Raw genomic sequence first — 12672 nt, 5'->3', positions numbered from 1 at the left:
GAATAAAAAGTCAGTGATCGTGATAGAGGAAAAGTAAGTGTCATATTGGAGCCTAACGTAAAAGCAAAAAAAAGTCTGGACAACAAACGTGAATCAGTGTGACAAAGATAGTGGAAAAAAAACAATAAATTAAAAGCACATGGATCCCACGTGGTTGACCCACGAGGAAATTGAATACTAGCAGGTGCTCCGAGGCGTGCCGGACCTCAAAAGCCTCCCACGAAGGGCCAGAGCGGTGCGAGTAGCTGTCGTCAGAGCCATGTAGAAAGTAGGAGAGTGAGCATTAGGCTCTAGTGATGGAATAAGCTAGACGTGATTCCCGAAGAGGATTTCGAGCTCTCCGCCGCTTAAGGAAATTAGGGTGAAGTTTTTTGTGAGCGAATTGCTCACAAAAAACTTTCGCCTTGTGTGAGAGTGTGTAGCGTTTAAATTAGCGGGCCAGACCCTGTATGGTCAAGATAAGGAGAATTAGATGGCTGGGGGTCCTTGACAGCTGGCGGAAGAAGATGAGCGGCTGTCAAGAGGGAGAGTTGACAGAGGGGTCCCCAGACCACGAGGCGGGGATTCGATCACGGGCAGCCGAGGAGAAGAGACGTAAATGAAAATTGTTACTCGGGGTCCACACAGCGCGACATCGCCTGACAGGAGCTGAACTCCATATAAAAAAAACCTTGCGCGATGTCGCGCGAATCGCGCTAGATTTTTTTTGCAGCCTGCGCCAGCGCCTGTCAGGCGGCGTCGCGTTACGCGACGGTGCAGTCTGAAAAACGTGTTAGTGTGATCGTGATAGAGGAAAATTAAGTGTCATACAGCACGTGTGAAGATAGTGCGTAGCCCGACTTCTGCAAGATTCCGGGTGCCCAACAACCTGCTGTCTACCAACGATGTTCATCCTCAGCCATTTGTCGTGACGCGATTATCCGTAAACGTCGCCGTGCAGTTTTTCTATCCTTCCTGACTATGGTATAGTACGAAGCCTGGCGGCGTTTACAATTACAGGTGAACGTCGATTATCCGGTAGGTCCCCGGATAATCGAATATATCCCAAGGAGAACTGTGCTGCACTTTCCTACCAACGATGTACATGCCTACCAAAAAACACCGTGTTTTCGGCACAATCGCTGTACGAAACGTCTTGTGGCTTCGATAGTCAAAATTTGTTTTGTTTTTAACGAAATCAAGGTAACATGTTCGGGAGCGCGAGATAAGAATAATGCTTGCGCGGGTATGGGTGTCGGAACCGGAGTGAAGTTTATTGAATATGTTCAAACATTGATGTATTAAACAATATCATGAAACATGGTAGGAAAATGGCATAACTGCATGCGGTTGCGTTTTTTCCCATGGGAGAGATAGGAGCTGTCATGGGCTGTCACCGTAGACGCAAGACCTTGCGGTTTCTGTACTAAAAAATCAAACGAGTTTGATTCTTGTCGTTTTTGCGTAGACTCTTGCGTTTTTATATGTCAATAGTAAACATTGTTCCTAGTAGACTTTAATGAGATTGTATGCTCAGATAAGTGGTATATTCAAACATTAAAGTATTATTTTTGGCAAAAAGCTGTGCTCGTTTGACAGATCAAAAATGCAACCGCATGCGGTTGCAGAAAGCTGTGACCACAGGTTGAGCCTCGTGCCCCCTCGTTGTACACTTCCCAATAAACCTAAACTTTCCTTAACACACACCGTACATATTTGGTCTAAGAACTTTGTACTGAACAAGTTTCCAACTATATTTTACTTTGTTTATCACAACACCAACAGCTAGACGAGAATGCAAATTCCGTGCAGCTTCTTCGAGCTTCAGCAGACATACACACTCGGTGTGGTGCACATATCCACACACGGGAAACATAGGCTGTTCGTTTTGACAACTGGCTAAACAGTACAATTTGGCCGCCGGGGTGGTTTATTCTGACAGTTCTGCTAATTCACGGTACTTAATTCTATCAGGTATGTTTACAAAGCTGTAGGGCGTATCCGGTATTCGCACAATACCAAGGTGCCTAATGTCAGGAGTTTACATAAGTTTTTTTAATTCCCATTTTGTCTTTAGATAATGAAGTTCATAGATCTGCACAGTTGGTCCCCGAAGCACGCGAATGTTTGGGACCAAACGCAATAGCGTATATCAAATTTTCGCGTATTGCGGATTTCCTTTGCCATATTGCTTATTGACACCATATTTGCCTATTTGCCATTTGTGCCTATTGAAGAGTTGACACTGAGAGGAAATCGTTTATTTAACATATCTTCTATCCATATCACTAGTAAGTGCTCCATTTCTTCTATTGTATCACTATATCTCTGTTAAAAAGTGAATATTAAAAACATCATTTTATCAAAACAAAGTAAAATTGACTAATAAGAACTCAAGCAACACTATGACCTGTCAGTTGTCAAAAAACGAGTAGTGCTAATTCGCGTATAGCGTACTGCGGGGACCAACGGTACACTCAATTTTGCGTTGATGAAAAGGCTCTTTTTCCACTTATTATGTTGCCATACCAAATACAGACATTCTATGTAAACAAAAAGTGTATACTTGTGTTGCCTGTTAAATTGGCTATCAAACTAAATTAAATTATTTAAATTGAATAAGGTCAATGATTGCGCGAGTTATACAAGAAAATCCAATGCTCGTTTGGTTGTACGCTCAATATTGCGGCTGACTGTAGGTGCAGATGGAATGTGATTTTAGTACAGAACTCTACAATCGCATGTCAGATTGTTCATTTGTGTAACGCCATTTCATGAAAATATATGTCACATTAGGAATAGAATCCGTGAGAGCTGTCAAGTTGCTAGCTTAGATGCTTTCCGGTTGTGAAACAGACGGCAATCGATCGTTCTAGGAAAGCAAAATGCGAACTTGTTCGGATACATTTTTCGCTTTCGTGAAACCATTTTTGTCGGTAAAACAAAGTGATGGAATGCCGTTGATTAAACCGTAATAAATCAGCCTCGCAGAAAATGAGACAAATATTGGTACGTAGATGTGTGCTCCCGTTCTCTGTCTGAATCCTCTGTAATAATGAAATGTATGTAAAAACTACGAATGAATAGGATTTACAAAGTGATGCAGCAACTTGCAGTATTGAATGAGTTAACAAATCATTCTCAATTATGTGTTTTTCCTTCTATTTCTAGCGTAGTGAGCTTGTGGCGCCAAAAATGCAAAAATTATTAAACGAAGATATCTGGAATCGAAAAACGAATAATCCAAAATCTTAACTCTCACTGCACGAAGACAGTGCTTACATGATGAAAAAATGATTAAGAGGAGCTGTATGTTGTGAGCATTAAGACATATAAATACTCAAGGAAAAGGAAAAAGAATGCGTAGTGTGGTAAGTTGTGTATAGTTAATCTTTTTGAACGTAATGATTAATAAGTCTTTTGATTAAATGTAAGTAAGATGTGTAATACGCTTTAATGACCGTTTTGGTTGGGAGTTTATTTTTGAAGACGTGGTATTATAATCGGTTTGTCGGATTGCGTAGAAGTATTACACAATTGATCAATTTTGTCAATAAGTGACAATTAATCTCCCATGCATATTATATAAAGTTCTAAAGATTCATAATGCATTTGTTCATAATATTTAATGTTATTAATCATATACAGTGTGCCAATCGGTAAAAAAGTGCAAAAAGTCAGAATTTTGCCAGCCAAACGTTAAGTTGGACGCCTGCTTTTCAGGGTTTAATACGTGGTTTGTTGAACTATTTTCAGAAGTTTTTAGTATTTAATGTTATTTCTGTTATATTATATGACTGTTTGCTGATGTTTGACAACAGTTTTTTCTAACTTTATTGCACATTTCTGCTCAATTTTTTCTTTTCGTTCGTTTTATTACCAATTTGTACTATACAATGTTTGTAACATAGTATACTGTACAATTTTGCTCAAATTGGCTGTTGGATTTCAAGCTGGAGACTTAGAAAGATTCTTCTGAACTTTGAGGCTGATTTAGTCAAGCAACTTTTGTGTTATTCGTAGCTTATAGTGAGTATAATTAACCTGGCGGAACTCTAAATCTTGGAATAGTCCAACTATATAACCAATGTCTGTCATGATTTTCTTCATCATATGCACGTTGTGATGTGTACCTATCGTACTTTAATTAAAAACAAGTTTTTCAGTTCATTCGGATTACATAAACACCTACAACATTAACAATTGACCTCCAAGGAATAGAAGTTAAAACAACAACTTTTTTTAAACGCGTCAGCTCCGTTTTGCGTTCAAAAACTGCCTGCCTTTCTAACCAAAATTGTATATGTTTGCTTCATATGTTAGTTATACTTACTGTGACGACAATTACCACATTAAATTAATGCATTTGAACGAGATAGGAAGAGTACCTTTCAACATAATCTAAAATCATCGCCTATATAAAGTTATGAAAAGTAATGGCGTTGTTTGCGGGTTCTGCGGGTATGTTCTGGAAATAGTTTGGAACCTTCTAAATGCTTTCATTGACATTGATGCAAATCTTAGACATCTATGAAAGAAGTCTTCAATTCAGTTAGTTTTTTGGTAAATCTCACATCATCGTCCTTTAAGTTTATTGTAAGATGACCCATTTCAAGTTATATTCTTGAAAATATGGGCTTTTTTTTATCGATTGTTAGTGTATCGCAAAACAGTAACTTTGGTTAAATTGATAAAACTCGATAACTTTCGACATTTTTAATCGATTTATATGATAAAAAAGATAATATTTCATTCCTTTCAGTGGTGTAACATATTTCAACCACAAAATGTAAATTATTTATCAAAACTCATTTTTTGTGTACATATAACAATGGTTAAGTATATCATAGATCATTAGAAAATGATTTTACGTGCCTAAACTAGCTTCCACAACACTTAAGCCGCAGAAATTCTTGGTAATCCCAAGTGTCCAACTTTACGTTTGACTGACAAAATTTTGACTTTTTGCACTTTTTTGATCATTGCGCCGCTTGGTGACCGATTTTTACTCTCTCTATCACATGCTTCGTAGAAAGATAGACAAAGAAGATGTGGTAAGCGAAATTCATTGTTATCAATTCTATGTACCCTAAAATTGATCGCAAAGTCAGACAAGTGTTCTTTTTTCGACCGTCCCACTTACCGATTGGCACAGTGTATGTAGATAGTTTTCTAATTTATTTATGTATCCGTTTATCCATTTCAGTGTATTTAAGTGATATTTGTGAAGAAACAAAGCTGAAGAGGATCTAACAAAGTGAGAGTTAATTTTGGTCTAAGTCTTATGTTACTAAGTAAGTATGCGTGTTACGCATGGATATGGAGATGAAAACTTCTGGTGGGCGTTGTTTATATTCATATTTCATCCAATTTCAGGTTTTATTCATTCATTGTTTTGTTAGTGATTATAGTAGATACAAGTGACAACTGATGATGGGAGTTCTTTCCCAATCGATCGTTTCATGTATGGTGAGTATCTTTGATATTTCTTAATTTCTTGTTTTTATATCTTGTTGCTGAGTGAGCATTGTTCAGAATATAATCGTGCAAGTAACTGGAAACTTAATGAAGATTTACTTTTTCTTCTCCCGATTGCTGCCATTTGCCATGTTGGACGAATCGCTTTAATTGTTTTCGACAAAGTTATGTCCGCATATATTACAAATTAATTGTCTACTGTCATTTTAAATTCATATATCATGAAATGAAGGATTTCTATACTTGTAGAAACGTCTTAATTAGGTTGAAAAATATTTTTAACTCTAGAATACGCTGCTTTGGAGTCTAACGCGAATGCTTTGGAGCAGTAGATTTGATCGTTCTTTTTCGTATCGCTTTAGCGTCATTTTTCGATGATTTTTTCTGATCTGTAAAAAGATTTTGTGTACATATTTACATATTTTATTTACATATTATATTTACATACTTTGGGGGTCCGCGACAGCCGAGCGGTAGCGCCGGTTAGAAAATCGGCCCAAGGGCGCCGAGGCTTACCACCTCGACGGCGTGGGTTCGAATCCCAACCGAGACCGGACCCTCCCCTGTACGAGAGGACTGACTATCGACGTACAACAGGGATACAAGTCTCGTAAGCCCTTAACGGGGAGGCATGACCAAGAGGTCGTTACGCCAAGAAGAAGAAGAAGAAGATTTACATATTTTATTTACTTTATCCGTCCCAGTAGGCCACTATATTTAGCATTTTTTAATTTAAAACTAACCCGCACTAAGATAATTACAATTACTATTATAGATAATTACAAACTGTGATATCTAAAACGGGGAAATTTTCTTGAAAGTGCACGTACTTCATTAACCGATGAACTGAAGTCCACCAGGATTCCAAAATCATGATAGGTTTTATGTTCTTTCGCACAACTGCTACTTTTAGTGGGAACACATAATTATCTTCTATTTTCAAACTATATTTCTTTGACGAACACGTACACATTCAAACTCCGGTCTTTGACCTAAAACTAAACGGTACTGTTGTACCCACTCTGGTTAATTAAATTCACTTAATCGGTTTCTTTATTTATCTTAACTTGTTTCCTACGCGTCTGATCGTTCCGCACGTGGTTCAGTCCGTACCGGTACTGCATCTGTCGCTCTTCGATCTGTCAAGCCCTTTTGTCTGTGGAGCCTTTGTTTCATCCCGCATCCGTTATCGTTATCGTAGGATTATCGCACCTTCATTTGCACCGGGTGCCACAGGTACAAACTGCCTTACGCAAACGGACACCACGCTTGGCTCGTCCATGCCCGATACTATCGCGCTTCGCGGTCGAAGTCCCCGCGATACAAACGGTGGCTTAAACTGCTGGTTAAACTGTGGCTTAAAGAGCATAAGTTTAAGCCGCGGTTTTGAGTGCTGGTGCTCATTGTGAGTGGTTTTGTGAGTTACTTTCCTGCGTCTCGTGCCCCTCCCTGTCCCTTATTTTTCCAATATCCCCCATTTATACATAATGTCATCAAGAAATAAAAAATCGGATGATTAATTTATAACATTCACTTCACTCCACTTGTTTATTACAACACATGAAACACACTACAGTGATTTATTATAACTGCCCCGATGCTGAACCAATGTTGATACAATTTTGCTCCCCTACCGGCACTGAAGTTTCCGTTTTGTGGACGTATACGTAACTGCATAGTAGGGGAAGGTGGGGCAAGACGCCCCGGTGGGGCAAGATGCCCCGGCCTGTTTTACGCTGAATTAAGCCATTTAAAAATACAGCCTATGTAAATTTCACTGCACGAAATAACCATTTCAAAAAGAAAACGAGAAAAAAACCAAATTGACTCTAAATGATCTAATATTTTGTCACTTTTATGTAACGTATGGCATGCTTTGATTATATTTTTTAAACACCGAGGCTTTCTTTTACTACCTGATTATGGTATTTAACGAATACCGAAGAGAAACTGTTTGAAAATTCTTAAAATTTTGAATAAATTACATAAAACGGATGATCCTCAGAGTGGGGCAAGATGCACCGGCCGAGGTGGGGTAAGACGCCCTAGCATTCCAAATGTAAACAATGGGGCAGGACGCACCATTAAAACAAGAGCCAGTCGCACGGTGCCTCCATTATCCAAGCATTGTTGATTTATATTAGTCTTATATTTTACATGTCATGTGAGTTCCATAGAAACGAATAGTTTTTAGTTCTTCATTTGAAATTTGTGTAAATTTTTTATGATGTTCACCTGTGTTTTCAAACCACAGATCATCTGGATTACAAAACGTCAAATTTTGACTCTGTCAAAAGTGCTACCTGCAAGGTTGATGAAAGGTTGTACTAAGGCGGTTTGTATAAAAGGCCAAATAGAGATGAATGACCGAATAGGTCAAAATCTCTAAAATTAAAAAAAAAAAAAAAAAAAAAATAAAAGGCCAAAAACATTCACGGATCTGTTTTGGCCTTTTATACAAACCGCCTCAAATATTCAATAATTGTTCGGAATTCAGCAACGAATTTATACCCAAACTGTCTTTTGAATGGTACACCACAAAATTCAATCCAATGTGGGTTACATGGGCTCAGTATCGGACTGTTTACTAGTGCCTCTGCATAGACTAACCTTTCAACAAGCAACCTTGGTCCATCTCCTGTCTGTTTTAGGCCATCTTGCCCCACTATTGTCACGGAGCTAAAAATTGAAAGGCCCTTCGAAAATCTTATTTAATATAAAATTGATTGGTTTGATATAGTGTTTAATATTTTTCATACATAAACAAGATGTTTATTTATCGAACTATGAAAATTAGAGAACGAAGAGAATGAACGGAATAGAAGAAAATAATGTTTTTCGCTTAAGGGGCGCGTCCTGCCTCACCTTACCTTACATTTTGTTATCGTGTGAGTAAATGGTGACATTTGACTATGTAAGCTAAACATACTTGTACCTTTGTATCATGTGTCAACTTAAATGTGTCAACCGTTTTATTTGTGAAGTGTATATATAACGAACAAGTAAGATAAATAGATACACCAAATGCAAATATGATCAATATAAAGCACTTATTTAATGCATGATTATTCTAGCTTCCAAAAATGGACCCTAACAACAACGAGAGCAATATGAAGAAGCTGATGGAAGAACATATGTTCCAAACGTTTAAATTATCAATAGCAGTATGCGGACTGCAAGTGGATCTAAGAGAAGTCAGGGATACAATTAGGAAAGGAAATGTCCAGCTTGCCCCGGTACCTCAAACGCAGTCTGTTCCTGCAATAGAACCGCAGCCAGCGTTCCATTTGCAGCCGGTTTCTACTCCTGGGGAGTTGGCAACTTTAGAAACCAATCTTCAGAATGAAGAAAATATGCTGCAAATGGAACGCTGGCTACAAGAACGGACTAAATGCGAAAAAGATCGTAGAAGAATGCTGCATACAGCATTCTATCTAATATTTGAGCGTCAATTCGTGGTGCGATGCAGCTGAACGGGAGATGGCAAAACAGGCCCTAAATGCTATATTAAAAATTGCACAACTATTTTGAATCTTTTTAAGAAGCTAAGAAACTCCACGATCAATGTTGAAAGTTTTATAAGAACTAAGCTGAAAAATTCTAATAGTTCGGCAAAACAAAAGAAAGAATAAGCTGTGCACCTCATGTTGAACACAAGATGAAGAGGACGTAAAAGCAATGCATATCTCAACAAGTAAGATGCACTGCTTACTTTTTATCTCATTCATCATTTTTCCTAATCATGCACTTTCCCTTTGGTTTTGTTGAACTATTTTAATTTTTCAGCTTAGGTCTAATAGTTTGTAAATTTTATGAATTACTTTAGTTAATAATAATCAATAATGAAATACACAGTTTACATTGGGTGCATGATCAAATTCGTTAATTTTCTAGTTTTGAAATATATTCCATTTTTATAAAATACATGAATTCTCAATAAAACAAAATAAATGACTTATTAGGTACGGTCACACGAGACGAACCTTGCTCGGATTTGGACGCTCGGCGTACCTTTTCTTGAATGTGTTAGTGAATCGAGCTGAGTTCGCGAACCTTTTTCGAGCAGAAAAGGTTCACTGATTAGGTACGATCACACGAGACGAACCTTTGATGGCGAACCTTTCGCACACTATTACAAACGAATGCCTAAAAACGTTACGTTCACACGTAACGAATCTTTCGCCGCTTTTCACCATATCGTTTTGTTGACAAACGGTGGATCCAACCGGAATCTGTCAAAAAGGTTCGCGGCAAAGGTTCGTGCTATCCACCAAAATCGGTGAACCTTTTCTGCTCGAAAAAGGTTCGCGAACTCTGCTTGATTCACTAACACATTCAAGAAAAGGTTCGCCGAGCGACCAAATTCGAGCAGGGTTCGTCTCGTGTGACCGTACCTATTTTGGTGGATAGCACGAACCTTTGCCGCGAACCTTTTTGACAGATTCCGTTTGGATCCACCGTTTGTTGGTGCCCATGGCACAGCGGTAGCGCGAATCTCGAGTCTGGCACCCTCCGGTATTACGAACGGCTGACCACCGATCTATAATATACCGTCTTCGGAGAGAGGCCTTGTCCCACTAGGGGATGTCGTGCCACATAAAAAAAAAAAATTTACATTTTATATCAGTGCACGCCACGTCCACCCTTGTAGTAGGAGAATTCAGAAATATTTTATAAGCTTTCAGCTCCGGTGACTTTTCACAACACTTTTCCCTATTAGTATTAGTATTAAATAAAGTATTAAATAGTTCTTGACATGTATCTACTTGAATCCCAATTATTGAAATTGTAGACGGAGCGGTTCTTATTGCTTTCACAAATCTAACAATTTTTGTTGGTTTAGTTAGGAACCAACTACATTTCAAATCGTGACCCGAGGGAAAAACCATCCATAACAATCAAGCGTCCTCTTAATTTAAATTGGGGGTATATAGAATTAGCACGATAGATAGTAGGCCTTCTGTATCTGGCTCTGTTCCGTAAGCCGACCTGCCACGTAACGTAAGCCACTTGTTCTGCAATTTTGGTTCCGGATCTTTCACACTCTTTGATTAACCGCATATTGTTTTCGAATGTGTAAGTCGAAAATCCATCAAGTGGTCCTAATCTTGCTACCTCATCAGCCACGTGCCGTAAATTGTGAACGTTACTTGTCATAAAACACGTCCCATAATAACGTCCGAAGCTTTTAACAAACGCATCAAGCATTTGTTTTCCAATTGCCCACAACGGCTTGTGCTCATGGAACTTAAAATAGTGATGCCACAAAAATATAACAAGAAATGATTGTATGCGTCTGGCAACATAAAATCTCTCAACACCACCACACTAATGTAGTGGAGGAAAGTGCGGAATTCGGTTGCCTTCCAACGGGCAATTTCGTTTAATTCCCAAATTCCCGCATATTACGCAACTCGGAAGGCAATCGAATCCTAACCAAAAAAGCGGAAACAACCTTCTTCAAAGGGGGTGTATGAATTGACTAGCGTTAAATTTATTCGCTAGCATTCCTTCAATATTTTTTTTGTGACCCCTTCGTCGAGCAAATGCAAACGGTCACCAACAGGAACACCCTTAATCAAATCAAAATTTGAAAGATTTTTCAGGAGTGTCCTTCCTGTGTTATGCCCTCCATAAATTCTGCTTCTAAATCCCTCGTCCGTTGGAAACGACAGTTTTTCCACGGCCAGATTGCACAGATGCGCCGACAGTTGTGCACGCTAAGCATCCATGCTTGCCGTTGAAATTTACTGTTGCTGAAAATGTACAACCGTATTAGCAGTCTTTATTTATTAAGTATCATTTATATTAGATTTCATTTACCTTTCAAATATGCTCGCATTGGTGCATCGGCGATGAAGGCACGTACGGAAAACTTACCTAGTTTATCTCCAAAACTCAACCCTCTTTCGTGAAGATCATTGATTTCTTGTACCAATGGCTCTAGAAGATCATTCACACTGTCTGGTTTGGATCGGAAGTTCCGACTACCAGAACCGGGAGTTGGGGCATTCCTACCAGCCTTACTTGAATCGGAATCAATTGTTTCCGACTCTTTCGAAAAAGTCGTAGGCCATCCATAGAAATATCTATCTCCATCTGTTCTATATCTGCAGTAAAATTCCTAAAAGTAGGTCAAGAATAGTAACCTAGCTATTATCTTGAATATACGTAAATAAAAACCTCAAAGCTATGTTAGCCAAATATCTACTCAAAATAATTTTGCATGACCTTCTCAATTCCAGCATACCGCAGGTGTCCACCTCCAACCGCCTTTATTTGTGTTCCAATCGGAGTGGACGGTTTAAGAAGGGTAAATCACGTTTTAGGGAGATCCTGGGCATTGCTTCCTAAATAACGCTAGTGTAATAGGTTGTTATTCACTAGGATCGGAGAACTCGGAACACTTCTATATTTTCGAACTTTGTAGCTTGTTCCAGCTTCACCGATAACTTTATTGCGAATAATTTTACATCACTCGTAACGCGCTTTTATATTAATTTGAACAAAGGCCTGGTAGTACCGCGTAATTGCGCGCAAGGTGACCGCTTGATTATGCTGCGCAATTTGATCCTTTCTTTTACCTTTACATCTTAATAATAACCCTATGCTACCTAAATCATATCTCAAACTAACCTAATTTAAATCACCTATCTGATAAGAGTGTTGGCTGTTTTATAAATGTAATATTTAAATCGATATTTATGGATAACTAGCTTGACGCCCCGGCGTTGCTCGGTGACGATGGGATTTAAAAAAGAATTATGGTTTTATCTAATACTTGAAAGATATATTTAAATTTAATAGTTACAATTACTACATATTTAAAATGTTTGATATTTCATCAATTTCCCGCAGCGGTAATCGCACGAATATTCCCGCCGTCCAGCGGGATTCCCCATATCCATATGAAAAAAAGCGGATTTCGTTCCCGCTATGTTTAAAAAACGCGAAACTACGACCTGGCGGGAACGGACGCATTTGCTTAATTGAAACGTTTCATGAAAAGTTTCATTCGCTTGCTACAACAACGTCGGTATGGGCAACGTATATGGATGAGAGAAACAAAAATGTAGTCTTCTACGCAAAATTTTGGAGGAGGAACTCAACAACACCATTCATAAACTTTATATTTGATAATGATTCACAATTCCACTTTTACCTGCCGCCAATTTAGATCACGTAAACAAATTAAAACGTAAACAAAGCTTCACT

The 12672-nt window shown here is 38.5% G+C and overlaps 1 long non-coding RNA gene across 2 annotated transcripts; it reads left to right on the top strand.

Annotated features, from left to right (window-relative positions):
• The first annotated feature begins 2822 nt into the window (after positions 1-2822).
• LOC131265581 (uncharacterized) lies at positions 2823-12173 on the top strand. Of its 2 annotated transcripts, none has more exons than XR_009178286.1 (5): positions 2823-2988; positions 3156-3350; positions 5186-5273; positions 5356-5448; positions 11703-12173. It is a non-coding gene; the product is annotated as an uncharacterized LOC131265581 (long non-coding RNA). The 2 variants fall into 2 exon arrangements; XR_009178285.1 differs by having other exon boundaries at positions 3151-3350.
• The last annotated feature ends 499 nt before the right edge of the window (positions 12174-12672 follow it).

The sequence above is a fragment of the Anopheles coustani genome, chromosome 2, assembly GCF_943734705.1.
Source record: "Anopheles coustani chromosome 2, idAnoCousDA_361_x.2, whole genome shotgun sequence".
NCBI lineage: Eukaryota > Metazoa > Arthropoda > Insecta > Diptera > Culicidae > Anopheles > Anopheles coustani.
This window is presented reverse-complemented; position numbering and strand designations above follow the sequence as displayed.